The sequence below is a fragment of the Globicephala melas genome, chromosome 4 (genome assembly GCF_963455315.2).
Source record: "Globicephala melas chromosome 4, mGloMel1.2, whole genome shotgun sequence".
NCBI lineage: Eukaryota > Metazoa > Chordata > Mammalia > Artiodactyla > Delphinidae > Globicephala > Globicephala melas.
This window is the reverse complement of record NC_083317.1, coordinates 133526959-133539801: the sequence shown is the minus strand read 5'-3', so window position 1 is coordinate 133539801 and position 12843 is coordinate 133526959. Positions and strand designations below refer to the sequence as shown.

General features: G+C 37.1%; 1 protein-coding gene across 3 annotated transcripts in view; it reads right to left on the bottom strand.

Annotated features, from left to right (window-relative positions):
* CPNE4 (copine 4) overlaps positions 1-12843 on the bottom strand; it is a 583236-nt gene that overhangs the window by 86510 nt on the left and 483883 nt on the right. The gene's annotated exons all lie outside the window — the stretch shown is intronic.

The following is a 12843-nucleotide window of genomic DNA, read 5'->3' as shown; positions in this document are numbered from 1 at the left end:
CACAAAATCTCATTACTTGGATGACCTTCCAGGGCCCTTAGTTCTGTGAAAATTAGAATTGAATGCCAAATGACATATTTTCAGGTAGCTTTTCCCCCACAATATAGCTACCTTTGACCTTTTGAAACTCAATTAATTTTATAAAGTTACTGTGCAATCATTATAGTAATATAATCATTTTATGAGTCCCAAGAGAAGACATCAGTGGGAGACTCCAGAGTAAAAGGTTTTAAGGAGTGAATGTCCACCTCTCTAGATTTCTCCCAATCTCCATCCTTTGACATCTCTTTGAGGATTTTTGATTTTGATTGAGAGGTTGAAATAGAGGAGTTTTATGTGAAGAAAATATGTGGAGCTACAGTAGATCTAGTACCTGGGACCACTGTTTCAGGCTTGCACAATTCCAAAACTGTAGAAAGACTTCATACATAATGCAGCTTAACAAGAGAATACTTAAATTAATGAGAAATTTCTTTGTGATTCTGTATATTTTTAAATTGCTACCTGGTTCTTTCCCAGTACACTTTATCACCTCATACAGAAAAACTCAAGTTATTAACACATTTCTTTTTCTTCAGTTCATAATAAGGGATAATTGAAATATGGTTCCCATCTTAAAGTGTGTTTAAATGAAAGAACTGCCTCATCTGATAGTAAATAGTACCTGGAGTGTGATAAGGCACTGAAGCAGCAGGTTTGTATGTGAGTGTAGGGTGTGCAGGAGGAGAGAAGTTCGAAATGATGGAATAGTTGTGGAAGGAGATCTTACATTTATTGAGTGCCTACTACGTGCCAGTTCTGAGCTGGTGCTCTACATACCTTGTTTACATTATCTCATGCAACTCTGTGATATAGGTTATTATCTTCATCTTATGAGTGAGGAAACTAAAACCCAGAGAGGCTAAATAGCTTGCTCAAGGTCACTCAATGACCTTTTGCCAACACCACTCTGCTAAAACTGCTCTTGTCAAAGTGGGGGTCTTTTCAATGACCCCACGATGAAAAATCCAATGGTCAATTTTCAGTCCTCACCTTTCTTGACCTATCATCAGTATTTGACATAGCTGATCACTTCTGCTCCTTAATTGACTTTCTAGACATGGCTTCTAGTGTATGATACTCTCTTGGTTTCCTTCCAGTGTCACTGGACATACACCCTCCAATTCCTTTGATTGTTTATTATCTCCTTGAACTCCTAGGAAGGAGTGCCCAGAGCTGAGTCTCTGAGTAGCTTCTCTTCTCCAGCTACTCTTACGCCCTCATGTCCCAGGGTCAGGTTTTATCAACCTTGGCACTGTTGACATCTGGGCCAGATAATTCCTTGTTATGATGGGACAATCCTCTGCATTATGGGATGTTTAGCAGCATCCCTGACCTCTAATAATTACATGCCAGTAGCAACCACCCCAGTCACTCCCAGTTGAGAACCATTACCCTAGGTATTCTCATCTACTTTTATGGTTTTAAAAACCACCAGCAAGCCAAAAATACCCAAGTTTATATCCCAAGTTTGTATCTTCAGTTCAGACTTTTCCTCTGCCTCCTTGACCTCTCCATTTGGGTGTCTAACACAAACTCTCCATTTGAGTCTTTGCCTCCAAGTGTGCTCCACCTATAGTCCCACCCATCTCAGCTGCTTAGGCAAGACTTCTCTCTCTCCTACATTCAATCCTTTAGGAAATCCTGTTGGTTTTACTTTGAAAATACATCCATGATCCAATTGTATCTCATCACTTTCACTAATACCTTCCTGATCCCAGGCATCATCTCTTGCCTAAATGGTCACAATAGCTTCCAAATTGGTCGTTTGCTCCCACACTTCCCCTTTCTAATTCCATTCACCTCCCCACCCTCATTCCCACCATGCCATAGGAGTCCCTTCCATGTAGAGGAAACATACTCTTCTCAAGCATACATGAAATCTTTATGAAATTGACCTCTGGCTCAAAAAAGTCAAAGAATCAGTATAAGACAGACCATGTTCTGTGATTACTACTAAGTTAAAAATCGATTTTAAAACACAACTATGTCTCCATATATCTAATTTAAAAAAAAACACAATGGAATATTACTCAGCCATAAAAGGGGTGAAATTGGGTCATTTGTAGAGACATGGAGGGAACTAGAGACTGTCAAAAAGAGTGAAGTAAGTCAGAAAGAGAAAAACAAATATTGTATATTAACGTATATATGTGGAATCTGAAAAAATTGGTATAGACGATCTCATTTACAAAGCAGAAACAGAGACACAGACATAGAGAACAAATGTATGGATACTAAGGGAGAAAGGGGTGGGTGGGATGAATTGGGAGATTGGGATTGACATATATACACTATTGATACTATGTATAAAATAATAACTAATGAGAACCCACTGTATAGCACAGGGAACTCTACTCAGTGCTCTGTGGTGCCCTAAATGAGAAGGAAATCAAAAAAGGAGGGGATATATGTATATGTATAGCTGATTCACTTTGCTGTACAGTATAAACAAACACAATATTGTAAAGCAGCTGTACTCCAATAAAAAAATAATGCATGAAAAAAGAAATAATAATGGAAACTGAAAATAACTTGAAACTAGATAACAGTGACGATACTAAATATCAGGATTTGTATAATGTGCTTAAAGTGAACCTTCAATTAAAATTTAAAGCCTTATATATTTATATTAGTGATGAAGAAAGGTTAAATATTGATAAGACAAATGTTCAACTTAAATAAATTTTAAAAATAACAGAATAAACCAAAAGAAAGTAGAAAGGACAAAAATTTGCAGATGATTTTAGCTCAAACTCTACCCCACCACATGTCATATTTCTTTGGTAACATTATTTTTAAAAGATGCAGAAAATTCTGTTATGCAGATTGTTCTATTGTAAATATTACCTTTCATCTTATGATGAGCATTTCATTTTAAAATATAAAACCCATAATGATTTCCATAGAATAGTCTTTTAAAAATAGAACTGTGAGGTTAAAAAATGTGTACATGCTTAACATCCTAGATATATTTGGAGATTGTTATGGTTAGCCATATTCATCTCAATTAATGTTGGAGATTATACCACAATCTTGGTACATTGAATAACAACCTACTTCCCCTGTTATTAATCTTGCACATTGTGTGATGTAACAATGCATCCCCAGAGGGCAGACAGCAGAAGCAAGAAGGACTACAATCTTGCAGCCTGTGGAACAAAAATCACATTCATAGAAAGATAGACAAGATGAAAAGGCAGATGGCTATGACCAAATGAAGGAACAAGATAAAACCCCAGAAAAACAACTAAATGAAGTGGAGATAGGCAACCTTCAGGAAAAAGAATTCAGAATAATGGTAGTGAAGACGATCCAAGACCTTGGATAAAGAATGGAGGCAGGGCTTCCCTGGTGGCACAGTGGTTGAGAGTCCGCCTGCTGATGGGGGGGACATGGGTTCGTGTCCCAGTCCGGGAAGATCCCACATGCCACGGAGTGGCTGGGCCCATGAGCCATGGCTGCTGAGCCTGCTCATCTGGAGCCTGTGCTCTGCAACAGGAGAGGCCACAAGAGTGAGAGGCCCATGTACCGCAAAAAAAAAAAAAAAGAAAGAAAGAAAGAAAAAGGATGGAGGCAAAGATCAGGAAGATGCAAGAAATGTTTAACAAAGATCTAGAAGAATTAAAGAACAAACAAACAGAGATGAACAATAAAATAACTGAAATGAAAAGTACACTAGAAGGAATCAATAGCAGAATAACTGAGGCAGAAAAATGGATAAGTGACCTGGAAGACAGAATGGTGGGATTCACTGCTGTAGAACAGAATAAAGAGAAAAGAATGAAAAGAAATCAAGACAGCCTAAGAGACCTCTGGGACAATATTAAAGGCAACAACATTTGCATTATATGGGTCCCAGAAGGAGTAGAGAGAGAGAAAGGACTCAAGAAAATATTTGAAGAGAATATAGTTGAAAACATCCCTAACATGGGAAAGGAAATAGCCAACCAAGTATAGGAAGTGCAAAGAGTCCCATACAGGATAAACCCAAGGAGAAACATGCTGAGACACACAGTAATCAAATGGGCAAAAATTGAAGACAAAGAAAAATTATTGAAAGCAGCAAGGTAAAAACAACAAATAAATACAAGGGAACTCCAATAAGGTTAACTGCTGATTTCTTAGCAGAAACTCTACAAGCCAGAAGGGAGTGGCATGATATACTTAAAGTGATGAAAGGGAAGAGCCAAGATTACTCTACTTGGCAAGGATCTCATTCAGATTCGATGGAGAAATCAAAAGCTTTACAGACAAGCAAAAGCTAAGAGAATTCAGCACCATCAAACCAGCTCTACAACAAACGCTAAAGGAACGTCCCTAAGTGGGAAACACAAGAGAAGAAAAGGACCTACAAAACAAACCCAAAACACTTAAGAAAATGGTAATAGGAACATTCTTATCAATAATTCCCTTAAATGTGAATGGATTAAATGCTCTAACCAAAAGACACAGGCTTGCTGAATGGATACAAAAACAAGACCCATATATACTCTCCCTACAAGAGACCCACGTCAGACGTAGGGACACATACAGACTGAAAGTGAGGGGATGGAAAAAGATATTCCATGCAAATGGAAATCAAAAGAAAGCTGGAGTAGCAATACTGATATCAGATAAAATGGACGTTAAAATAAAGAATGTTACAAGAGACAAGGAAGGACACTACATAATGATCAAGGGATCAATCCAAGAAGAAGATTTAACAATTATAAATATATATGCACCCAACATAGGAGCACCTCAATAGATAAGGCAACTGCTAACAGCTATAAAAGGGGAAATTGACAACAACACAATAATAGTGGGAGACATTAACACCTCACTTACGCCAATGGACAGATCATTGAAACAGACACTTAATAAGGAAACACAAGCTTCAAATGACACAATAGACCAGATAGATTTAATTGATATTTATAGGACATTCCATCCAAAAATAGCAGATTACATTTTCTTCTCAAGGGCACACAGAACATTCTCCAGGATACATCACATCTTGGTTAACAAATCAAGCCTCAGGAAATTTAAGAAAATTGAAATCATATCAAGCATCTTTTATGACCACAACACTATGAGATTAGAAATGAATTACAGGGGAAAAAAAGTAAAAAAAAAAAAAACACATGGAGGTTAAACAATACGTTACTAACTAAGCAAGAGATCACTGAAGAAATCAAAGAAGAAATTAAAAACTACCTAGAGACAAATGACAATGAAAACACGATGATCCAAAACCTATGGGATGCAGCAAAAGGAGTTCTAAGAGGGAAGTTTATAGCTATACAAGCCTACGTCAAGAAACAAGAAAAATCTCAAATAAACAATTTAACCTTATACTTAATGAAACTAGAGAAAGAAGAACAAACAAAACCCAAAGTTAGCAGAAGGAAATCAATCATAAAGATCAGAGCAGAAATAAATGAAATAGAAACAAGGAAAACAATAGCAAAGGTCAATAAAACTAAAAGCTGGTTCTTTGAGAAGATAAACAAAATTGATAAACCATCAGGCAGACTCATCAACAAAAAGAGGGAGAGGACTCAAATCAATAAAATTAGAAATGAAAAAGGAGAAGTTACAAAGGACACCTCAGAAATACAAAGCATCCTAAGAGACTACTACAAGCAATTGTATGCCAAAAAAATGTCAAACTGGAAGAAATGGACAAATTCTTAGAAAGGTATAACCTTGCAAGACTGAACCAGGAAGAAATAGAAAATATGAACAGACTAATCACAAGTAATGAAATTGAAACTGTGATTAAATATCTTCCAACAAACAAAAGTCCAGGACCAGATGGCTTCACAGGTGAATCCTATCAAACATTTAGAGAAGAACTAACACCCATCCTTCTCAAAATCTTCCAGAAAACGGCAGAGGAAGGAATACTCCCAAACTCATTCTATGAGGTTACCATCACCCTGATGCCAAAACCAGACAAAGATACTATAAAAAAAGAAAATTACAAACCAATATCACTGATGAATATAGATGCAAAAATCCTCAACAAAATACTAGCAAACAGAATCCAACAACAAATTAAAAGGATCATACACCATGATCAAGTGGGATTTATCCTTGGGATGCAAGGATTCTTCAATATATGCAAATCAATCAATGTGATACACCATTTTAACAAACTGAAGAATAAAAACCATATGATTATCTCAATAGATGCAGAAAAAGCTTTTCACAAAATTCAACAGCATTTATGATAAAAGCTCTCCAGAAAGTGGGCCTAGAGGGAAACTACCTCAGCACAATAAAGGTCATATATGACAAAACCACAGCAAACGTCATTCTCGATGGTGAAAAACTGAAAGCATTTCCCCTAAGATCAGAAACAAGACAAGGATATCCACTCTCACCACTATTATTCAATGTAGTTTTGGAAATCCTAGCCATGGCAATCAGAGAAGAAAAAGAAATAAAAGGAATACAAATTGGAAAAGAAGTAAAACTGTCACTGTTTGCAGATGACATGATACTCTACACAAAGAATCCTGAAGATGCTGTCAGAAAACTACTAGAGCTAATCAATGAATTTGGTAAAGTTGCAGGATACTAAATTAATGCACAGAAATCTCTTGCATTCCTATACACTAATCATGAAAAATCTGAAAGAGAAATTAAGGAAATACTCCCATTTATGACTGCAACAAAAAGAATAAAATACCTAGGAATAAACTTACCTAAGGAGACAAAAGACCTGTATGCAGAAAACTATAATAAGACACTGATGAAAGAAATTAAAGATGATACCAACAGATGAAGAGATATACCATGTTCTTGGATTGGAAGAATCAATATTGTGAAAATGACTGTACTACCCAAAGCAATCTACAGATTCAATACAATCCCTATCAAATTACCAATGGCATTTTTTACGGAACTAGAACAAAAAATATTAAAATTTGTATAGAAACACAAAACACACCGAATAGCCAAAGCTGTCTTGAGGGAAAAAAGCAGAGTTGGAGAAATCAGACTCCCTGATTTCAGACTATACTACAAAGCCACAGTAATCAAGACAATACAGTACTGGAACAAAAACAGAAATATAGATCAATGGAGCAAGATAGAAAGCCCAGAGATAAACCCATGCACCTATAATCAACTAATCTATGACAAAGGAGGCAAGGATATTCAATGGAGAAAAGACAGTCTCTTCAACAAGAAGTGCTGGGAAGACTGGACAGCTACATGTAAAAGAATGAAATTAGAACACTCCCTAACACCATACACAAAAATAAACTCAAAATGGAATAGAGACCGAAATATAAGACCAGACACTATAAAGCTCTTAGAGGAAAACATAGGAAGAACACACTTTGACATAAATTACAGCAACATCTTTTTTGATCCACCTCCTAGAGTAATGGAAATAAAAATAAACAAATGGCACCTAATGAAACTTAAAAGCTTTTGCACAGCAAAGGAAACCATAAACAAGAGGAAAAGACAACCTTCAAAATGGGAGAAAATATTTGCAAACAAATCAACGGACAAAGGATTAAACTCCAAAATATATAAACAGCTCATGCAACTCAATATTAAAAGAACAAACAACCCAATCCAAAAATGGGAAGAAGAACTAAATAGACATTTCTCCAAAGAAGACATACAGATGTCCATGAAACACATGAAAAGCTGCTCAACATCACTAATTATTAGAGAAATTCAAATCAAAACTACATTGAGATATCACCTCACACCAGTTAGAATTGGCATCATCAAAATCTACAAACAACAAGTGCTGGAGGGGGTGTGGAGAAAAGGGAATCCTCTTGCACTTTTGGTGGGAATGTAAATTGATACAGCCCCTATGGAGAACAGTATGGAGGTTCCTTCAAAAACTAAAAATAGAATTACCATATGACCCAGCAGTCCCACTACTGGACATATACCCAGAGAAAACCATAATTCAAAAAGACACATGCACCCCAATGTTCATTGCAGCACTATTTACAATAGCCAGGTCATGGAAACAACCTAAATGCTTATCGACAGATGATTGGATAAAGAAGTTGTGTTACATATATACAATGGAATATTACTCAGCCATAAAAAGGAACGAGGGGCTTCCCTGGTGGCGCAGTGGTTGAGAGTCCGCCTGCCGATGTGGGGGACATGGGTTCGTGCCCCGGTCCGGGAAGATCCCGCATGCCATGGATTGGCTGGGCCCGTGAGCCATGGCCGCTGAGCCTGTGCATCCAGAGCCTGTGCTCCACAACGGGAGAGGCCACAACAGTGAAGAGGCCCGCGTACCACAAAAAAAAAAAAAGAACGAAATTGGGTCATTTGTAGAGACGTGGATGGCTCTAGAGACTGTCATACAGAGTGAAGTAAGTCAGAAAGAGAAAAAGAAATATCGTATATTAATGCATAAATGTGGAACCTAGAAAAATGGTACAGATGAATCTGTTTGCAGGGCAGAAATTGAGACACAGATGTAGAGAACAAACGTATGGAAACCAAGGGGGGAAAGTGGCGGGGGTTGGGAGTGGTAACAAAAAAGGAAAAAAACAACAAAAAAACAACAATGCATCCTCCCTACCAACAGGTATGTTTATCCCTCAGATACTGGAAACACATCCAATAGTCTCCTGAACTTTCCATACTCCGAACATCCACTAACTCAATAAGTTTAGAAGACACGAATGCCAAGGTTAGCAAATGTTTTGCCAAAGCCTTATCCATAGGAAATGTAGATTAGAAAGAGTGATTCACTTTGGATAATTTCCCCAGGTAGAGCTGTCAGAATCAATGAAGAAAGTAAATAATCAAACTCACCTATTATCACAATCCAATTTGTCTGAACTTCAGCCAGCAAAGCAATTCTAGGGACAATTAAACCTGGGTCTCCAATGAAGGGGCCAGGTCAATAATTATAGTCAATTATTTCACAGTCAGTCTTTTTCTGCTCATCTCCATTCTTGAGGTGAATGTTTCAGATTGGGTAAATATGATTACTTCTACCTGAAACCTACTCTGACCTCCAGGATTGTTGTTCTTGAGCCTGACAATATCTTATAACTGGAAGGGAGATGAGAGGATAGGAAGATTATGTGGATGCAACGTCCTTTCTGAACAGATGTGAGAAACTTAAGTTTAAAGAATATCTAGCTATGTTTTAAGAGAGACTATTCCTTGTTTTTTTAATCATTATTTTGTAAACTGAAATCGTCCTAAGTGTAAAATGAAGGGAGCGGGCATTGTTCCTCTTGGCCAAGAAAATTACTGGACACTTAAAAACATCTGGCACCATCAACTTGACAATACATCAAATATTACTCAGATTCAGTCACATATGAACTTCTAAACTTCAAATTCTTTTATTGAGAGTTTATTCTTTTGCAAAACCTGATAATCACAACTTTTTAATGGGTGACATCACTCAGGATCAAAAGTGAATTCAAATTTTTGGAACAATTTTTGTATGGTTTCTGTTGAAGAACTGTTATTGCACATTCTATGATTTCTTTCAAAGTTGGATCCAGCAACCTTTTGCCATTTAAAATAGACATCAAAGAAGTGAAGTTATAAAAAGTCTCAGAAACCCATTGGTCCTAGAATTATTCAACCCCATCATGAATGGAAGGCTCCTAACTTTGTCTAACTATATTAATAAACGATTAGACATAATCACTTTTGGATTGACCCTAAAAGCTGTCCACTTACTTAAGAAAAGACTGTCTTAGATTATCAATTTGTCAATTTTCTAAATAATCTAATTATACATGTCTACTCACTACCCTACTGGACAACACTGACACTGAACACAGAATAGAACAGCCCAGAAAGTCCTACTGGACAGTGCTAGCTGAGACACATTTATCTGATATCCTGCATAAAGAGTAAATAGGAAAACCATAATTCGAAAAGATACATGTATTCCAATGTTCATTGCAGCACTATTTACAACAGCCAAGACATGGAAGCAACCTAAATGTCCATTGACAGATGAATGGATAAAGAAGATATAATATAATGGAATATTACTCAGCCATAAAAAGAATGAAACAATGCCATTTGCAGCAACATGGATGGACCTAGAGATTATCATAATAAGTGAAGTAAGCCAGACAGAGAAAGATAAATATCACATGATATTGCTTATATGTGGAATCTAAAAAAAATGATACAATGAACTTATTTCCAAAACAGAAAAAGATGCACAGACATGAAAACAAACTTATCAGTTACCAAGGGGAAAAGGGGGTGGTGGGAGGGAAAAATTAGGAGATTGGGATTAACATATACACACTACTATATATAAAATAGACAACCAACAAGGACCTACAGTGTAGCACAGTGAACTATACTCGATATTTTGTAATAACCTATAAGGGAAAGGAATCTGAAGAATATATACATGTGTGTATGTAAAACTGAATCGCTGTGTTGTACATCTGAAACTAACAAGATATTTTAAATCAACTATACTTCAATTTTTAAAAAAAAGAGTAAATAGCACTTAGGCTGAGTAGTAAACTCAAATGTCTTCAGAGACCAGGAAGGTAAAATAGGTGGGTAGAGCAACACAGTGTAACACTAGAGAGCGATTTAATATCTCTGTTGAATTGGACAGTGCAGAGGACATGTTCTATTCAGAGAAATAACTGCTTGCATCTAGCAGTGTCTACCCTGGATCCTGATTTTTTTCAGCCATGTTTGTGATCCCACAGGGCCCTGAAAACACTTCTGCTAATTTCAGTAAAACTTTGGACCTTGAAATGTATTAGTTTATCTTGTCTTTCAGGTAAAATAACAGACTTGAAATTCAAACATACCTCTGAAATCCAAACACAATTTCATGCATCAGTGGCCATTTAATGGCCTTATGTGATCAAAGTATACGATTTTAACACAGCCTGTACCATAGGTTCTCAAACTTTAGCATGCATCAGAATCACCTGCAGGGCCTGAATTTCTGCTTCTGTAGGTCTTGGGTGGAGCCTGGGATTCTGAATTTCTAACAAGTTCCCCCAGTGATGCTGGTGCTACTGGTTAGAGGATCACACTTTGAGAAATACTAGTTTAAGTATTTGCTAATCATTCTTTTCAGCTTAGGCCATTTTCCACATCCAGTTTGTAGCTCTGAGTCACATTTATGTTTATGGGAGAAGAGCTCATCCATATAGAAAGTAAAACGATTCTAGAATGAAGAGTTAGGAGACTTTGCTTCTTGTCTCAGCCTGTGGATTGAATCTGCAACTTCAAGCAAGTCATACAACCCTCTGGGCCTTAGGAGAATGGGAAAGGTCTAAGGATGATATGGACTCCAGATAAAATTAGCAGGAATATAAGAGGGGCATAATCAAGGAAAGTCAAGAAAAGTTGGGCACAATTTAAAGTTTAAATGGCTTTCTAGTAGTAGACAGAAGCAAAAAAACAGCAAACAATTTATTCTAGCTTTAGATAATCCAACAGCAGCTCAATAAAAAAACAGGTTTCAGATAAGGAGGGAAGAGATGGAAAGTGATATTGCACTAACAATTCGCCTCTGATGAACCAGGCCTGGGAATCTATTGCCAAGAGAGATGCTCGAGATACCAAACCATAATCACTGCCCGGAAGAGGAAACAGGTAAAAGCTGGAAGGCTGAAATCACCTTGGGGAAAAGTTCTCCAAACCGAAAGGACACAGATGTCTTAAATCACACTGCTGTGTTGCTATCCATCCACTGTCCATCTGTGATGTCCAAACTAATACTGCACATACCTTGAGATGAAACGAGGCCTTCACCACTAAGAGCTGGAGTTATCTATGCAGACACCCTCTTGGTTACCAATTACAGATAGTATCTCCACATCTTTCCGGTTTAGCCATTTTTTCCTGGAAATCCTGACACTGTATATCGTGATGGCTGGTGCCTCAGGGAACACATGTACATTTGATTTCATTTGGTCCCTGGCCAATAAAACATCTTAATGAATGATCTATTATAACCTCTAATACAGGTAACATAGCCCATGCTTTCTGAGCACTTATTATATGCTGAACGAGTTGTTTGCACTTCTTTCTTTAATCCTGACAACAGCTCTATAAAGTAAGTACTATTTATGCCCATGATGGAGGTCGAGCGAAGTATCTCACTTAATCATAAATTAAAACAAGTCCAAAGTTTCAAGTATAGAGTCTGGATAAAGTGAACTATGAGCTGGGTTTTCATTCTTTGAAGTCTCAGCATTCAAAGCCTTTGTGGCATCTGTCTGGCTACTCTGCTAAGAAGGCATTTCTAAAATAACAGGTCCTGTAGAGCAATCCAAGTGCTTTTCAGACATTCTCATTGACTCAAAAAATGTCACTGGGAAGTGGGTGGGGGCAGACATTACCATCTTTATTTTGTAGGTGATGCAATTTAAGAACAAGAAGGTTATTTATCTGAAGTCAGTAAGGAGAGTTTCAGAATCATGAGTGGAACTCAGACCTTGACCTTGGAGAGGACTCAGGAAGCTGAAGAACCAGCCCATAAAAGACCTCTCTTTTCAACAGCTGCAGAATATCCAATTTCTAACGTAGGAGGTTACTTTGTGCAGAAAGCAATCAGAATCTCACTCTTTGTGATTGCTTAAGAACACAAACTCTGCTGCAAAAAGGTGACAAAGTATACACAGATAGAAGGAAAATAACAGAAAATCGTTCATTGTATATCAGGCTAAGATACTGAAGAGTTCAGGTTATATTTCTCTTAAAACATACGATGCCCCAAGAATTGAGTCAGGTCAAAGTGTTTTTCCCCCATCCACAGCAACATATTTCTTATTATAAAATGGAATGAAATTATCTAAATGCTTT